At 49.4% G+C, this 18607-nt stretch overlaps 1 long non-coding RNA gene across 2 annotated transcripts; it reads right to left on the bottom strand.

The window, feature by feature from the left end:
• Positions 1-7723: 7723 nt before the first annotated feature.
• LOC119717210 (uncharacterized) lies at positions 7724-18297 on the bottom strand. 2 transcript variants are annotated; one of them, XR_005266373.2, is made up of 4 exons: positions 18070-18297; positions 10605-10709; positions 9084-9945; positions 7724-8573 (listed from the first exon to the last, which is right to left on the bottom strand). It is a non-coding gene; the product is annotated as an uncharacterized lncRNA (long non-coding RNA). The 2 variants fall into 2 exon arrangements; XR_005266372.2 differs by having other exon boundaries at positions 7724-9945.
• Between the last annotated feature and the right edge of the window lie 310 nt (positions 18298-18607).

Here is an 18607-nt window from a genome sequence, read left to right as displayed (position 1 = left end):
GGTGCTTGGGTTGAGATGTGTTGAGGTGTGCTTTGGACCAGATCAATACAAAGAGGCTGTATCTTCAAAGAAATACAGGGCATGAGAGCCCTCAGGCTGAAGTTTCCTGGTGGGTAAATAGATGTTAATCCCCCTCTGGTGATCGTTGCACTTTCAACCTGTTACAAGAACAAGGCAGGTGCCCGGCACAGCCCTCCTCCTGACACAGTGCCAGGCCTTGTTCTGCAGACACTGCTGGGCTGATGCCCTTTGCGTCCTGCCCTGAAGAATTCAAGGAGCTTTTTCAGCATCGGCAGCTCAGGGCTGCTGGGTTGTGTACCTTGTGCTTACACTTATGGGACCTGACAGTGGCTCTTTAATTCTTAATCCTTCTGAGAAGCAGACTGTGTTCCTTCCAGCTCGGATATAGTCTGGACCTCATTAGCTCCTCTCACTTGGGTGTGCCTTGAGGAGGCGGCTTGCACACAGGCCCATGCAAAACCGCAGTCCTTCCCCACAGTGCTACTGGAATGGAGGCCTGGGGATTTTACACTACATTGCAGCTGAACTCCTTGGTAAAGCCCCTTTGGCTTCCTTGGCATTTCTGATTTCCCTCGGTATATTTTCCTTTTTGCCTTTACTTTTAAAACAGAGGTTGGGGTGGACACCAGGATGCAAGCTGCTGATGCAGACCTCACAGGGGCCCTTACTCTCAGTGCCGGTGGGTGCTTGTACTGACCCCACATCTTCAGGACCAGGTATTTGGGTGGAAGTTTTAGAAAATCTTCACTGACAGACAGGCATTGATGGACAAAGAGAAGAGCAGCCAAAAGGATCTATAATGTACAGGACGGTCTTCTGCTGGTGCTCCTGGCAGGCCTGGATGAGGTTTTGGGCCAGCTGGCTTTCAGCTGGGCTAGCAACATGAAGCACGTCCCCCAGGTCCCAGTGGCCTCCCTGGGGAACAGGGAGATATGCAGCCCGCCTAGATGGGACTGATACCGATCAAAATCAAAACACATAAAGATGTCACTACATGTAGTGGCACTCGAGCTGTCCCCACACGGCCTTGGAGCTGAGACCCAAAGAAGGAGAGGGGGATGGCTCCAGCTGTGGGCGGAGGGCAGGAGCAAGGATTTGGCTCTCCAGCTCGAGGCCTTCATGCCACAGAGGATCTGAACCACCCGAGTGGCTTCCGAAGTTCATAGCAGACCCTGCAATGCAGCGAGACCAGGGAGCACTTTAAGGAGGAGTTTTAAATCACAAAATGCAGGCTTTTCTTCCTCTCTTTAATTTTGCTTCCATAGAGTAGATTCTATTTCAGAAAGGGAAAAAATGCCTGGCACGCCTGAGCACTCATCATGGAAAGAGGCAGAGCTTGTGCCGGGCACTGTGATTGTTTGCCTTGCTAAAAAAGCGACCACTGCTTATCTTAACCCTCAGCTCCCCAGCGTCTCCCACAGCACACACCGGGCACGTCCCGGGACCCAGGGCTGCAAACAAAGCGATGCTCTGTGGGCACCCAAAACCAGACAGGGATGTTTGTCAAGGAACAGCATGTTTTCTGCCTGCTTTCCAAAAAGGCAGGTGTGGACAGGAGTACGACTTCTACTGAAAAGCCAAGCACCAGCATCACTTCTTAAAAATGCATCTTTATGAAAATTTGAGGAGCCATCTATTGTTATTTACTCTTTTTGCCTTGGTTGTGCTAAGCATGGCAGGGTGAGAGAGGAGGGGGAAGAAATGTGTTAAGGAGGTGAGCATGCTTTCAAGCCGTATCTCATGGAAACTGTTTCCCTCTGGTTGCTCCTAGTGTGGGATTTCAAAACACACCAGAGCCTTTGGGATGGAGTGCTGGCCTCCAAACAGTTAATGCAAAGCAAATTGCAGTGTGGTTAAGTAATTTCTTTTTTACATGATACAGCTGCAATTTGTCCTTCCTTGTCACTAAAACCATGGAAGCTGGAAGGAAATTATTTTAGTCAAATCAGGACAGAGCTAAGTGACCAACAGTCTGCCTCGGTGTCAGCCTGGGATGTGTTTTTCTTTTTTTCCAGATACTGAGGCTGGCTTAGATATTTGCATTTACTTGCTGGCTCTCACATGATCAGCATTGTTTCACACACACACACACCAGTTTTCATCAGGAGAGATAAATTAGCAGATGGGTTATCTATGCAGTTGTATTGCCATTTTCCTCACCCAGGACAAGCAAGTGCACTGCAAAAAAATCGCTAATACAGCTGGAGCACAGAAATCCCAGAAACCTTGCTGACATTTCAGGCAACACATGCCATTTATCCAAGCAATGCACAAGCAAAATGTACACCTGCATACAGCAAACGGGGCCTCACACAGCTTTAGTGAGAGCTAGATATTTTACATTGCACTTTTTTCCTCAGTCAAACATTTCCTGGCCCCTTTTTCAATAGGGGCAGAACTGGTAGATCAGGTAGGGCTGAGGTAGGTGCAGTCAGTCTGAAGCCAGCCAAACAAATGCCTGGTCATGCGGTTTGTGCTGAGAGAATAACCTGGGCCCCGAATGATTTATACCAGCACAGCTCCACCGGTCTCACTGCACGCTGCCTGCTCACGCTGACTTTCTTTTTGGCCCACACACTCCAGGCCACTTTGTTGGAAGGATGCAGCACAGCCCATCCCCATCCCCGTCCCCATCCCACTGCAGCTGCATCCCACCCTCTAACCCTGAGCTGCTGTTGAGGGGCTTTGCAGCGTGTAGAGGCCTACTTGCATTGATGTCACTCCCAAGATCTTTTCTCAAAATCAACAAATCAAATAAATGATGTTCTATATTGTTCACAGACCATCCCTGGAAGGTGAAGGTATAGGAAAAGTGCTGTGAAATAAATATCTGTGTCACCATCGTCCTTAACTGAAGGAGGATCAGACTCTGGTTCCTAATGCAGAGAAACCCCAGCATAGCTATTAAACTCATTGTCCTTTATTTCTAATTTTTTGGTCCAATACATGCACAAATTTCCAGCCACTGCTCTTGCCTGACCTTCACTGCGTGACCGTGCTCAGAGCAGGCTGTGCCACGCCGTGCTGCCAGGTGCCTCCCAACCTCCCCAGCTGCACAAGAGCTCATTTACTTGCCCTTTAAAAAAAAATCTGCTGCTAGACCTTTCTCCTTCTAATTACCCAAACCTTTGTTTCCTTCCCGCTGCCTGATAAGTGCTATTTATACCCACAGCTGCTGAGGTATCTTCTTCCCAAGAGCAGGTGAAGAAGATTCCTATCACAGCACATGCTCTAAAAATCCTGATCGGTTTTCTAAAGCCCTTTGATGGCTACCTGTCTTTTGCCTTGCAGAAACTGCCTCTCTGTGTTTTGGTGGCATGCATGAAATGAGAGGAATGTCCCTGGGAGGGGGACAAAGCATTGAAGAATAAAGGAAAGCACCGGGCAGTAGAGTTAAACTGACTGCACAGCTGAGACCTTCCTCTCACACAGAAGCTCCAGCTTTGTTGAGGAACCAGCCAACTGTCCTCCTTTTCCATCTGGGATTAGTTTTCTGATCGTCTCCTTGAAGAACCTCACACTGCTGGCACAGGAGAAAAAAAGGCAGCAGCAAGGGGAGAAGGTGGGAGAAGAAATTCCCCTTCCAGCAGCCACCACCTCATACACCGCCTCTAGGCCCAGCTGCTGGGCTGGCTCTCTGGAAGCATGCCTGTGTTTGGAGATCTCTGTCCCTAAACAGTTAATCTGATGGAGCTATAAAACTGCCCACAATAAAATATGGCATGGTCATACAGGAGGTTGGTTGTTTCTGGTCTTATAACCTGGGCTGGAGACCTCATGCCATGCTGCAAACCTCCCACTAACCTGTTCCACACTGCTACATCCCGGGGGACTATAACCTCTGTTGCAAGCCTGGAGTCAGATTTTCAGCTTCTTCCCTATGAGCTCAGCCATTCGCTTGTCCTACCGCAAGCAGAAATCATGCCTTCAGTTGAGCACGTTTGGTTACCTTTAGAGTTGGTCAGTCTTCAAAGCTGTGGTTCAGACTGAGTGCTGTGTTCAAACTGACCCTCTCATTAGCAATTTCACTGCAATTATTTTGAACTTTTTACATTTATCCTAGAACAACAGAGCCTTTAGGCTCAGCTGCATGACCAATGATTAAAATTAAAAGTCCATCCCACACGAATTAAGCACAATGGCATTGAACAGGCTAAGAAAGGAATGCAAGCCTCATGCCCTGTAGCTGGAAGGCTGGCTTTTGCCATGTGGAAAGTTGTGGACTGAAGGGCAGAGGCTCTGGTAAGAGTACTGAACCCACCCACCAGCAACAAGCCAGGCAACACAACTGTTAGGGACATGAGTCCAAGAGAGCCACTCAGGACTCAACCTTCAAAATCTGTGCAACTGTACAAGTGTACTACGGCGTGAGGTACAGAAAACAATTTCCAGTCCTTAAAAGTTTTGCAATCGCTCCTTGTGCTGAAGAAGGACCAACCAAACTGCAGCTCATCTGGAGAGAGGTCAGTAAGCTGCCCCCCAAGCAAATTGCCAATCTGATTTTGCTCTCTGCTGGCTTCAGCTTTATCAGCTTCATTCCAAGCACCAATGTGCTACAGCAATTAGTTTTAATTCGAGTGCTGGCACCCTGTGCTCAGGTTCAATGTCCTGGCATCTCATGTGAGACTGACAAGATGTATCACAGCCCGGGGAGCTATCTCAGTAACACTGCACTGCCAAATAGTTGGAAGGGGTGTTGATGCTAAGGAGGTGCTCTGAGTTATTTGCACCAGGGGCAGCTTGGTGGACCCACAGATCCATAACGTACATGGGGGCAACCCCCAAAATAATAATAGTAAAATAATAAAGTGCAGAATAGGCAACAGCACATCACATGAGAACAAAAGAAGACTCCCCTGCAATGTTCCCTGAAGGACAACCATAAAGAGAGGCGATAACACTGTATAAAAAACATACCGGCAAGGTTATCCAAGGAGGGCAAAGGGGAGGAAGTCAAAATAGAGCTACATGAACAAAATTCCTGCAAGAAATTAAGCAAAAGGCCTTCAGACTGAGAAGAGCCATCCAGAGGAGACTGATCCCTGGAGGGGAGCTGAAATGGCCCAATAAAAAGTTCAAACAAACTGCGGTATGTATGGGGCTGAGGGTAGTAATGCATGTTTTGTGCCAGCACCTCTGCCAGGACACGTTGATCAAGGTTTTTCCGTGCCGTGCCAAGCCAGGACGTCAGCCCACGTGCATCACCGACTGGTGCCAATGAGGCAGCCGCAGGGAGAGCCGTACGTAGGCAAGCACTCGCGTGTGCATCCATGACAGGGAGATATCTGTGTAACTCCAGGCATTATCAGCACCTAATAACCTCTACTTGCAAAAGTTGCTCTGATTTTGGGCCTCTCTCCCTTGGAAAACCGAACCTACCACACACAAAAATGTCTTCAGGAGCCAGCTGGCAAAAAGCAGCCCAGGACCCGTTGCCTCCCTGGGTGCCGTGTCAGGAACAGCTCGTAATTCACAGATAGCTGCACACACAGGCGTGTTTGCTGTGGAGTGACCCCGGCTCTGCTGGTGGGAGCTGCCCTGGTGGGGCAGCAGGAGCAGAGCACCGAGCCCCCCGGCCGTGCCCAGCAGCCTCAGGCTGTGCCTGGCCAAGGGAACTCTCCTTCCCCTGCCTGCATACCCAAAATCCCGTCTGCCCCTGTCCTTTCCAGAAAAGATTTGCATATTGGGTCAGGCCAGCATTTCCAGCAGCTTGATTTCCAGGGGATAATGTTATTCATGAAGCTATTTGGGACTGCAGTACCCAAATCCTTGGTTGCTGTTTGTTTGCTTCTTTCTCCCCCCCTCTTCCTTGCTATTTACTCCCCTTGGCTGTTTGTCTGTTTGGAAAAAAAAAATAAAAAAATCCCTTGGCTGTGCTTTTGGTAGGACGTTTCAAAGTCAGGCTGAGATCAGTATTAAATGAGGATAGATGCCAGGTTCCTTTTCTCTACACAAAAAAAAAAAAAAAAAAGCAAACCTACTAGAATAGCACCGAAAGCTGTAAATTAGGTCATCTTTGCACAAGAGCTTCCTGAGCCTTTGCTCAGAGCAGTGCTGCACAAGCATTTGGTGACGATTCCTTTAAACTTATCTGGCACAGTTTGTCTTGGGGGACTCATGTAACGCAGTGAGGGGGCTCCCAGGGCTGCCCCTCCTCTATATAGGGGCAGGGTCTGGGACCCAGACCTGCTCTGCTGAGGATGTAAGGCCAGGGGGAGGCACGGCCAAGAGAGGACAGCCAAAGGACATCAGCAGCACGAGCGTGGGGCAGGCTCCCAGCCCACAGAGCAAAGAGGCTGTGCACTGGGAAGATGGGCAGCAGTGGCAGCATCTCTTGGGTAAGCAGCAAAAGGCAGAGCAGCAACGCTGAGGATGGAGACTGCCTGCAGGAGCTTCCCATCAAGACCAGTGTGGCTTCCAGCACGCCACTGCAGAGGCTCAAAGAGGCCTTTTCAGATACAGCCGGTGAAACAAGAGCATTGCTGGTGCCGAGATGATGCATCCCGCGCCTCCAGGCACAAGGACAGGCAGCGGGCTGCGTGTACTCTCTTGCCGGCTAAGCCACTGCCACCTTGGCACAGCATTCGCAAGGTGAAGCCAGATCCTTGCTCCCTGAAACGGAAGATTAGCTCCCTGGTTTTGGAAAGCTGCAAGTGGGGACGTTTTGTGGCCAGAGTGAGAGGCTCCTGGAAGAGGCCTGATGGTCTGGGATGACTTTGTTGACCTTGCAGAGCTCTTGCTGGTGCAGCGCGGAGGTGCTGTGAGCTCTCCCTGTGGAGCTGCTTCCAGAAGGCATTTCATAACCCAGGCTGCATCGTCCTGGCCCAGGCTCCTGCCTCCAGCAGCGATCAGCAGTGAATGCCCAGGGAAGATCAGAGCAAAAGCACGTGCTCCTTCCTCCCCAGCACACCCACCCAGCCTCCACCGACCCATAGCTCAGGGCCGCCCTGGTTCAGGGGTGACATCTGTGTGTTTAATAGCCCCGGGCATACTTTCCCTCAGTGAGTTTGTCTAATTGCTCCTTGAATCCGTGTAACCTTGGGGCAGTGCGTTCCACCCTCTAAATACACGTTTGGTGAGCACACAGCCTGTCTCATGACTGCTCGCAGCCAGCCTCCTCTGAGGCCTTTGCCCTTTGGGAGGCTGTGACACCTCCAGACTCATCTTCTGGGTGATTTTGTGCTCTTCTGTGCTGAGAGGGACACTGTGCAGGTTTCTGAAAACAACCCCATCACCATGCTTCAGCCCTAGGAGATCTGCTCCAGCCCCTCCTCTGGCTGCAGGGCTGCCCCAGAAGGTGGCTGCTGGGCTCAGGTCATGCTGAGAGAGCTGAGAGCTACAAGGGGGATCCTCAGGATGCAGGGTGCTGGGATTTAGGAGCCTGTCATCAGCGATGAGCCCAGACCCTGCCCTCTTTCCCCGAGGCAGGACTGGCTCCTGGGCCAAGAACAGGTAAGCTGGGAGGAGAGAAGGAGCAAAGAACACATTCAAGTCCTCAGCCATTAATGGAAATACAGGAACATGAGAAAAGTAATTAGTGACTTGGCATCACGCTTGGGAAAGCCAGAGAAGCACGTCAGAGAGGGGAGGAGAAAGGGGTGAGGGGATAAGGTGGAGAGCAGAGATCAGAACAGGCAAAAACACAAAGCACAGCACAGGGCCAGGCTGGTGTCCCCTGAAGGACAAAGGTCCCCTGGGCGGGCTGCTCCACCGTGCCTCTCCTGGTGGCTCCAGGCACCTGCAGAGCCTCCGGGGAGCTAGGTGACAAAGCCTGAGGTGTAAAAGGCTTCCTCAAGGTTGCAAAATCCTTACTGAACTCAACTCTACCCCATATGCTGCTGCTGTGATGTCCATGGAGGTGCCACAAATGGGACAGCAAGGGAGGGACCCATGAGAGAAATCTCATTGTTGTTTGTATTACATGTGTAAGCGAATAAATCAATAACAATGAGCTACAAAAACCTTCTCATTACCCCAGCATTTGCAGGAGACGTGGTGGAGGTCCACACATGCATGCTACAGGCTGGCAGGAGGAGGTCTCAGCCAGTAGAGTGCCTCCAGCTGAGATTCCCAGCGAGCAGACCATCCAAAACTGCAGGAAAGTGGCCACTTTCTCTACCTCGACCAGCAACAGCCTTTGGTTTGCCTAAGCAGCAGGAGAAAACTGCAGCTGAGCTCTTGGAGGCCGCCTGTTCCGCTGCAAATTGGGATGGAGCCTGCAGTCGGGGAGGAGAGAAGGCTGGGACCTCGGGGCCCTCTGTTTGTTTGCGAGACGCTGTCCTGTTTGGATAGGGTCGGGGCAGGATGTGCTCTGTAGTAAACACAGGAAAAGGGCTGAAGCTGGAGCCGAGTGGAGGGCTGGCAGTCGTTTCAAGCTTTAATTGAGGTGGCCCCTCATGGGGTAGCGCGTGGTCCTCTCAGTGTTGGCTGACAAAGGCTGCAGGCTGCCGAGGGCTCCCTCTTCAGGGTGCTGTGGTGGTTCCTTGGTGGTTGGAGTTTCCTTTCTAGAAGTGGTCGAAGGTATTTCGGGCCAAAAGTGACTGCAAATACAGCTGGGAAAGTATATGCATGGATTTAAACACTGAAACATCTCGATTATTTCCTTCAACCTCAAAATCAAGCATGCATTTTAGCTGGAAACAAAACTAAGGTTTGCAGCGCCAGTTGTGCACCAGCCCTTGAAGTTGCAAGTGCTGCTTCTTGGCCAGGGAATAAGAGGGAAATTAAACTCCAGGTTACTGTCTCTGGCTCTGTAATTTCAAAATTCCCATGCTCAAAATGTCTGAAAGCCTATACATGTATTTACCATATAGCACTGCCCCCTGCTGTGGCTTCACAATCCCCACACACTTCATTCATAACAAACCCTCCCGGTAGGAACCATCTGCCAGACACCAGCAATTTCACAAAATCCTGGGCTCCTCACTGTGTATTTGTCTGCTCAATGTCCCCCAGGTCTCCCACAGCTCACAGGCTTCCTCAAAACGTGAGGAAGAAGAAAAGACAAGGGAACAGAAAAGGATGAAGGAGGGAGAAGGAATTCAGTCAGCGTATCTCTTTACCTAAAGGAAATCCCTGGGTGATATCCGGAGACCCGGGGCACCGAGCCTGCAGCAGCTGCAGCCCAGCCTTTGACTCCAGGGCTTACAGCCTGGGGGGCAGGCAGTGCGAGCGATGCAGCAGGTGGGGATGGGGGGACCAGCGGGGAGCAATCGCTGATGCTCCTGGGGCAAGCCCAAGTGAAGGGCTTGAGTGGTTTTAGTGCTGATGGAGGAAATACACGTCTCTGAAGCATCACTGATCTGAGCACGAGTAAGTCTCATCAGCTCAAATCCTCAGCCGCGCTGCCTGGGGAGCGATGCTCCTGCACGGCAGGGGAAGACGCACTGCAGGGAAGCACAGGTTGCTCACTGGGAGCAGCACTGTAGGAGCTGGGCCCATCTAAGTGCTACCACTAATGCTCTCACAAAATTTTCCCTACCACTCAGGACATAAAACTGCTCTCCGGTGACATTATATATTTGTAGCAACTCTTGCACAATTCTCTAGCTTGCTGGGGTCGAGCGAGTTCTCTTGGCACAGCATGATTTGTAGCAAGATTCTCTTCCCAGCATTGCCAGGGCTGATGTTGAAAGTCCTTCCTGCAATTTAGCCACGCTCAGGGTAAGTCTGGTAACTCCAAGCCTAATTTCTGGTAACTCAATCTGTCGTTGTGCGACTGGCGTGCCTGCAGCTGTGCTGCCAGACCGGCTGGGTTTTACGGTGGATAATGGATTTCAAAGGTGCCCTCGTGTCCCACGGAGGTGATTCTGTTCTTCTCGTTTCTGGTATGTGACCACAGTAGCTAAAGGCCCAGGCTTTCACCTGCTGAAGTCCATCACAACCTTGCCCTTGACTTGAGAAGAAGCTGGTATCTGCTTTCAGCTAAAGAAGGGAAAGAAAAGATAAAAGAATGAAACAAATGCACACAGAGCATACCAGAGTCCTGCTAGCATCCAAGCTGCAGGAGGAAGAGATGCACTTTTTGTAAACAAAGAACAGAAAGAGGACGGGAAGCTTGGGGAAGTGCATACATCCTAGATTAAAGGAGATTAGCATGCATTTACTCCAAATAAACCATGAAATATCTTGGCAAATGTCTACTCTGCAGTAGATTGTCAAGGTTTACATGGTAGACTGTAAAGTGACTAGTCAGATAATACCTTGATTGGCAGATAAGAAGAGGTGACTGTTGGAGTGCGATTCACAAAATGAAGCCCCAGGGCACTGCTACCTACAAACTGCAATTCCACCCACACCACCAAGGAACGGCTGGAAGGGAAGGAAAGACAGGGGAGGGCTTCTCACACGGCTGTGATTGGCACCGTGGGGAAGCAGAGGCTGGGATGGCTCTCAGAGGGGTCTTTTTAGCCAGGAAGAATGCTTTTTTGGTTGAAAAAAACATATTTTTATTTTTTTTGGTTTTTCATTCTGGAGAAAAACCTTGGTATTGATGAACCTCCAAAGGCCACGGGAGCCATCATAGCATTCCCTGTTGGTTTGGGAGACACAAAGTGTGATTCTGCTCCTGGCTTCTTACTCACTGTGTCAGCAGCTCCCAGCAAATGATGGAACATTTCTCTTTAGAGTGATGTCTGTGGCTGAGCCAGGATCAGAAATAACAGGTACTGAGGAACATCTCTGCTGGCCTGGAAAAGTCAGGGAGGAGATGCAGTGTAAGGTATATTTGTGCATCCTCCATCCCCTCTGTAAAGCCACTCTTCCTAAGAAAGCAGAACAAAAGGGCTTGGGAATTTGTCTTTTAACCTCTTCTGCCATGTGTTTTCTTGATGTGACTCACTGTTGCCATCAAATTAAATGTATCCAGGTTATCGGAGAATTAATTTATGCAGGGATTAAAACAGGCTAACTTTATGCCATTGAAAAATTATTTAGCTTGCTACTGAATCAAAACTCAGTGCTGACCTGCACAAGTGTTTTTGTTCAGGAACAAAAACAGGTCTAAAAGTCAGAAATGAGAAGACAGCTGGCAGGATGAAATGGAGAAAGAGAGAATGTCAGCTGCCCCTCCAGGGACCAGGCGTCTGAAATGAGCCCTGCCAGACAAAATAGAAGCCCCGTTGCTGAGCTCTAGCAAAATATTAGCAAAGGCCGGATGCTGTACTTCTCAGGGCTGGGTACTTAGGTAAATGTAAGAAAAGGGTGACAAGCAGGGGAGGAATGTAAATGCTGCAGCTTGGTGTTAATGCTCGTGTCCCACCAACCCCTCAGCACATCCGAGGGAAAGGGAGTGGGTCTGTGGTGGCCCCAAGGCTCGCTCCATCCATGCAGAGAGCAATCCCTGGCCTCTCCCTGGTGCCAGCCCCCTGCAAAGGGCCAGGGAGAAGAAAGTATGGCCTGAGCATTGGGAGGATGGTCAGGGTGATCTAGCACAATCTTTCCCTCAAATTACCATGTCTTCCCCTCAAAGTTCCTTGGATACCTGGCTTAGGCTTAGATAGGGTTTCCCACTGACGAGCTGTTCTCTTGGCTGATGTAGGTGGGCTTTACACTAGCTGAGGAGCTTCTTAAAACGTCCAAAATAAGAAAAAGGATTCTTATTTATCATACAGGTGTGACTGAAATCTCAAAGCCAGGTTTTTGTGTGGGGTTCACCACCTCAATGGAGAGGGAGCCACCCCAGCTTTCATCACAGCTCTTCACACCACACCTGGGCTTATGCTCAGGCTTTGTGCTGACATAATTTATTTTTTTTTACCAAGGTATGGCTTTTATTGATGTATCTGGGAGTCAAACTGTTACAGGACGCTTGGTACTGCTATCCATATGGTCTGTACTGTGTTTACCACATAGGACAGATTAACAACAGACCTGAACTTGTTTCTGCACCAGGAATTATTCACCCCACGAGCAAGTAAATCCCACCTCAACCACTTCATATAGTTATATTATTACCTCTCCTGGTCCACAGGTTATACTGGTGCATATATTTTAGACTGGGAGAGTTACTCCATTTCTGCTCAGGAGCAGCTATCCCAACAAGGATGTATTTATATCAGCACAACTGTGCCCACTCAAAAGGAGTTTTACCACTTAAATTGTAGGGACACGACTCTCCTGTGCATGCTCAGCATGAGGATGTCTTCCAGCCAACAGAAGATATCAAAGAGAATGATGTCTATTACAACACGTGCTCTGCTCCAAAAGAAAAGCACCCTGCCTGCAGCAACGCAGGAGAGTAAGCAAAAAGTAGGAAAAAAATAAATAGTGTTTTCTAATGTTAAGAAAGATTCTTCAAAGAAATTGTGTCTTTCCTCCAGTGAGGACAGCAGAGTTGTTTACTCTTTTTCTCTGTCCAACAGCAATGGGTGTGATTAAAGGCAGCCTGACTGTGGCCTGACTCGGTTGCTGATCTGCCTTCTGGCATCAGAAGCCAACCGATCTGGCTGGGTGACACCGGGCAGGGGTGTAACGGGTGTAACGGGGATATAACGGGTGAGCAGCCCCATTTCTAAGGATACCACCACTCATTAGCCTTGTGTTTGGAGGGCTGTGACCCATCTCTGCCTGTGCCTGGGGACCGAGCCCCTCTGTCCCCCGTGAGCCACCAGTCTCTTTCATCCTTCTACACTTCTGCAAGAGTTTTGCCTGCACAGGTTTTCCTTATTGCTATTTTGGGGAGATTTCAGAAGTACAATGCAGCCTTCGCCTGTTCAGCTTCCTTCTGACTGTAAAAAAGCCTCCCTGCATCACTAACCATCTAAGCATTTGCTATTAAATTATCCATCAGAGCTCCTTCTGCAGCAGAGGGAGTTGATGGTAGCGTCTTTATGGAGGATAAAAATAGCCAATGTCACATGCGACAGCAGCGGGGAAGGCTGAGGCAAGGCCAACAAAGGCAGCAAAACTTCGGCTTTGATTGCAGTTGGCATCCTCACCTGCAGATAGAAGGAATTAGTAAAAAAGGATTGAGTTTTTGTAATCGATCGAAATGTAAACGTCACCGTCTGAATTCACGCCAACAACCTTCACTTGTTAGGCACCGGATACTGTGGGTTTCTCACAGCAGCCTAAAAACTCCCAGTTGGCAGCCTAAAACCCTGCCTGTCTTTCCAGCCGGCTGCAGACAACAGCTCTGTTTGCCTTTTAAGCACCAAAACTGCTCTGAGCCAGCACACCCCGATGTCTCACGAGGCAGGACGAGCTCCCTGGGCTGCGACAGGAGGGAAGCAAGTCCCATGTGGTTTCTGCAGCTGTTAAAGAAGTGGGGCACCCTCCCCTCCTGCTCTGCCAACCCCTTCCAGCTGCCCAGCTCCCAGTCCAGGCTCCCACCACCTTGTTCCGCCAAACCCATCGGCACCATCAGGGCAATGCTGCTGGTCTCCCCTTGGACCTGCTGAGAAGGGATGAATTCACTACTTTGGGCCCAGAAGAGTGCAGCCACCCAGCAGCTCCTAAATGTGAGTGATGCTACATGAGAAATGAGGATTTCACATTCAGATCCCCCCCTTTTTTTTTTAGAAGTGCCAATCAAGCGGGTGCTACTTGGGCTGGGAAAATGGTTTATGAAGAAGTTTGCCAGGATTATAAGAGCTTCATAGCTGTTCAGTGGAAAAAAAAAAATAAAAAATCAATCGGAGCACATTTCCCTGCAGGTATGCAGGTTCAGATTATTTCTGGCCCAGAATCCAGCTTGCTTGGGGCTAGAGCTCTGCATGGCTATAGAAAGGACCCAGTTATCAGGAGCTATTCAGGAGACGGCAGACGAATACAGGGCAGGAATTGCACCAAAGTAAGGCAAAAGTGCATGCTTTGGGTAATTAAGTTTATATCCTTTATCTTAAGAGGGTGCTGTGCCATAGGAGGGAGCAGACTGGAATCACATCTCTTTTTCACTGGCATGAGGGACTGGTGGCAAAAAAAAATCAGGAATCTGAACCCTCATCCTGTGATGTAATAAGAGCTTAAAAATGGATAGTGAATCTTTTACACTTCCCTTTTTAGGGCACTGCCAGAAACCCACATCCCTACAGACTCCCCAGTTCAGCAGAAGTACAGCAGGCTGAACAGGAGTGTATTTATCTATCTGTGATTATTTACGTGCAATATGAAGCTTTTTTTACTCAGTCAGTGCAGAGCTGTAGCATGCCTACCTCAGAAAAGCTGCTGCTCTGCTAGTTCAGCACTGTGCTGTTGGGCAATCCTTCCCCAAAAGCAGGGTGACCCTTGCAGGATGCCTTCCAGGAGCACCTGTGCTCTGCTGGCTCAGGCAGTCTCGGAGGGCACATCACAGGTGTCCACACCCAAAAGCTGCGGGTGCTGCTGGAAACTGGGCACAGCAGCGAGTTCCCAAGAACTTGCTTGGGAAGAGCTGAGCCAAGCATGGCACAGCCTCGGCTCCTGAGGCTGTGACTCATGTGAGAAGAGCTCAGTGGCCCTCCGTGGGTGTGAAGGAACAAGGCTGGCCACACGCAGACATCTGTGCTCTCAGGCAGGGCCCAAACAGAGAAGATCTGCAGAGATCTCCCATCTGCTGCGATCTCCCATCCCTCCGACAGCCCGGATATTTTCAGGGCGACTGCTAAATGCAGCAGACCACGCGGCACAGGGGGCGAGCGGCCACAGCTCAGCTGAATTTGGTGTGCAGGAGCTGTGGGAATCTGCCTTCCCCTTTTTTGCGACTCACCACAAATTACATATTCAGCCCGAGCAAAGTTCCTCTGCTGATGGAGACACCAAGGCACAGAGGAGAAAATGCAAACACTCTGAAACGATCCTGTTTTGCTAAAAGTTACATCTGCAACTTATAAAGCAAATGCCATGGTAAATAGCTATCAGTAAGGCTGAATCATCTCCCATCCTCTGCACATTTTCACTTTGACATTTGTTGTCCTTTTTCTTCTGTTTAATGAGTGAGTGAAATACATTCGAAACTTGTGTTAGTGCATCCTAGCAGCCAAAAAAATATTTTAAAGGGAAAAAACACCTAGAATGGCTTAAAGATTCTCAGTGCAAAGAGTATGCAGAGTGATGATACCCTCAATTAAATGCTATTGTGCATTTTATTCTGGTTTATAGCAAATTAAAAATAATCTATCTGAAGATCAAAGCTTTTTATACCTATTTTTCTCTCTGCCTCATTCGTATCAGCTATACTAAGCATTAATACTCTGAGCTTTACTTAGGTACACTTAGCTTTGTTACTTCAGGTTTACATATTTTGTATATGAGATATGCATTGAGACATGGACTGAGATATTTATCTCAGTTTTAACATACCTTATGCAGGAGAAAACTGAACTTTAATGACACCTGTAAAAGTGATAGTGAGCATTTCATACTGATGAGTTTTACAAAGATAGCAATGTGATGGCTGGTTTCTGTGTTACCAATACTCCATTCACCCTTTTTCCAGTCCACTTCCAGTACCAGGAAAAATGTGTCATTCTCAATAACTTCCATTTGGGTGCCAAGATCATCAAGGCAAATAGCAAATGCAAAGAGCTCCAACCACTGGTAAGGCAAACCAACCCAGTGTCTGTGTTTCTGTGTTGACAGCACAGCTTTTTTCCTTTTTTTCCTCTCCAAATGGGAACTGATTGTTGCAGGGACAAATTTACTGCTGGTACAAGCTAGTGACTCTTCATTGATTTGCAGAAGTTGCACTAGAACATGGCAGGACCAAATCAGACCTAAAACCCGCCTGATGTTTCACAAATTAGATAAAGCCTTCAAGGAAAGAAGCTAGTCAACTCAAAACTGATTTCAAAACCAGCACTAACAGTATGCAGCAACGCGCCATAAATCACCTGGAAAATCCAAACAGCCAGCTGAGCTTCCTGCAAACAGACAGCAAAAGCAAAACAGAGAAACCTGCTTGTTTATCAGCACGGAGAGCTGCACCCCGGAGAGCTGCGTGGGCAGCGCAGGCAGAGCGCACCCAAACCGTGCAGCACCTGGGGCTGGGGCAGCAGAGCTGGCTTCCAGCAATGGCTTGTTCTGCAGAGGAGCTGTGCCACGAGGCATGGGCTCGTACTCTCAGCTTCATGTGAGTCCTTGGGAGATCAGTGGGGATCCTTGTCAAAGGCCACGGAGTGTGTTGGAAATATGAAAAACTTGCTCTGCTTATTACCCGGTGACAGCAGGAGCTCACCTATGAGAGACACTAATTTGCTTTCCCAAACACCACGAGGTGAGGATCAGAAATGTCACCGAGCGTTGCACGGATGCTGAATTAGGGGATTAATGCCACCTACTGAAGTACCTATTCCAGCGGGTAATGCAAATGCATGGGCTGAGCTAATTGCCACGCAGCCCTGGTGCACCCAGCATGTGAGAGCGAGTGAGATACTGGAACAGAGACAGCACCACGTTGGGCAGGGATGCTTGTGGGAGAGAAATATGTTCCCTGTGACAACTGTCCTCCAGCAAGCGTGACAGCTGGAAAATCAGATACATCCACTAAAGGGAAACAGAGCTTAACAGGAGCAGGGGGGGAGGAGGGATGGGGCAAGGCTTGGTCTGAGTCAGCTCTTGCTACTTTTAAAGTGCAGTTATAAACAAGTGGTGAATGCAAATGTTAATTAAGAGTGTACGGCTGATAGCTGCTTGGCCTGGTACCTTTCTGTTCAAGAAGCAGAAAATGAGCCCAGACAGTTATAGCCCGGGGGGAGTCCTTCAAGTCGTTCCCTACACTGCTCCAGCCTCAACCAGCATCCTGCTGCCTGACATGCCAGAGGGACCTCAAACTCCTCCTGACACATCCACATCTTGCCTGAAGCTCCTGTGGCTGCCACGTCTTGTGCTCCCTGTCACACCTCGGGCCCTCTTCTCACAGAGGAACCCCAGCTGGTAATGAGGTGCAGGGTTTGCCAACAGCGCTACCTGAAGCAAAACATTTCCCATGAGCAATTTCATTCCTTATTCTCAGGCTGCCCTTTTGTTTCAAAGGGGAAGAAGAAAGTGTTTACTTCCCTTCCCAGGGAAATGCAGTAGTCCAGTCTCACATCACCGAATAGGAGAGTCTAATAATAGTTCCACTGACAGAGGCACTCTGCTCTTTGCAGAGATGCTCTACACCTATTTATTTTCTTGGTGCCGGAGGCATCACACTTTTCCAACGATATCAGTGCCAGCAACATGTTTATCCTAAGGGCTTGTGGTGCTCTACATAATTCTTCATAATTCACAGGTATGAAATCTGACCTTGTGGCCTCCTAACATTTCCAGCCAACGTGGAATCAATAAAGCACCCTGAATCACTGGCCAGCTTAAAAAATGAACCCAGCTGCAAACACCTTTGTAACCGCGACAGAAGAGTGCTGATATTAAACAGCCAGAAGTGTCAATTGTCCCCAGCCTGGTCCCTCACTCGGTTCTTCGGGGTATTTCAGAGCGATTCCTTTCCATCATGTCAGTTAAGCAGCAAAGGGGAATCTTTTATAAGCTGAGAAAGGGCTGTGGCAGCAGCTGACGTGATTTATGTTTAATAAAGGCCCTTTAGCGCCAGGAAAGAGGGGCCCTGCCAAATCTCAGGCGTCTCGTGAGCCACTGCTATTGTCCCTGGGTCAGGAGCACTTTTTAGGTCCCATCTCCATCTATGTGAACAAAGGGACAGCTGTATGCTTGGCTGGCTCCGGACGTGGCTCTTTGTGTGCGATTAGTACCCTGCGCACATCATTCATAGCTCTTGAATAAAGATGACCTCTCGCAGGACAGAATGGGGGAAAAAAGGCCCCTTTATTCAGCAGCGCTCGAATTAGCATAGAGACAACAAAACCGTTCCTTGGAAGTCACAGGAAGAGCTGGATAAACAAATAAGCAAACTACAGGTTTCCTGCAAACACTCCGTGTTCAAGAGTTGGGCCCGGAAACCAAAAAACAAGCGAGGTTGTCCCCAGTGCACATGCCACCCCTCACACCCTCCTGAGCTCCCTACGGCCAAGCCACCTCTGTGCAGCTGGGAAAACGCTTTGTCACACAGGCTGTGGCCCGAAAAAGGGAGAAACAAAGCATGCAGCATGTCAGAAGTGAGCTAATTTCCATCACCTGAGACTTGCACCTCTCTCAGCCAGGCAGCACGATGGCCAGCGGCTCCTGCACTGCCAATTCTGGCCGTGGGTTTGCTTTTCTTTTCCGGGCCCTGCGTGCACGCTGGTGGGTCAGGCAGCCAGCTATGCAAGCAGACAATGACACACTGGATTTTTTCACATGCTGGGTTTCCTGGCTGATGAAAGGCAGCTCAGCAGCTTATCACCATGTATGCCACCGCAATTAAGCACCCTGGGAGCAGCAGCAAACCCAGCCCGCCTCCCCCCCCCCCAAGCTCCTCCACCTCCCATCCCTCCCCCATGCCATAGGACCAGCCTGTGTCTCACCACCCACAACACCAGCACAATTGCAACCCTTATCCGCAGTGCTGAGCTCCAGAATGTGCTCTGACCTAGCAGCCAGGGGCACGGCAACATGCACCAGGGTGTCCTCCAGACCCAGCCTTCACATCAGATTAGTTTTCAGCCGAAGTCCTGCTGTGTCAACAGCAAGGGCCCTTAGAAACACGAGTTTCTCTCCTGGAAGGCTTAGCAAC

The sequence above is a fragment of the Anas platyrhynchos genome, chromosome 5 (genome assembly GCF_047663525.1).
Source record: "Anas platyrhynchos isolate ZD024472 breed Pekin duck chromosome 5, IASCAAS_PekinDuck_T2T, whole genome shotgun sequence".
In the NCBI taxonomy this organism is placed as follows: Eukaryota; Metazoa; Chordata; class Aves; order Anseriformes; family Anatidae; genus Anas; species Anas platyrhynchos.
The sequence above is the reverse complement of the archived record's forward strand: the minus strand, read 5'-3'. Positions and strand labels throughout refer to the sequence as shown.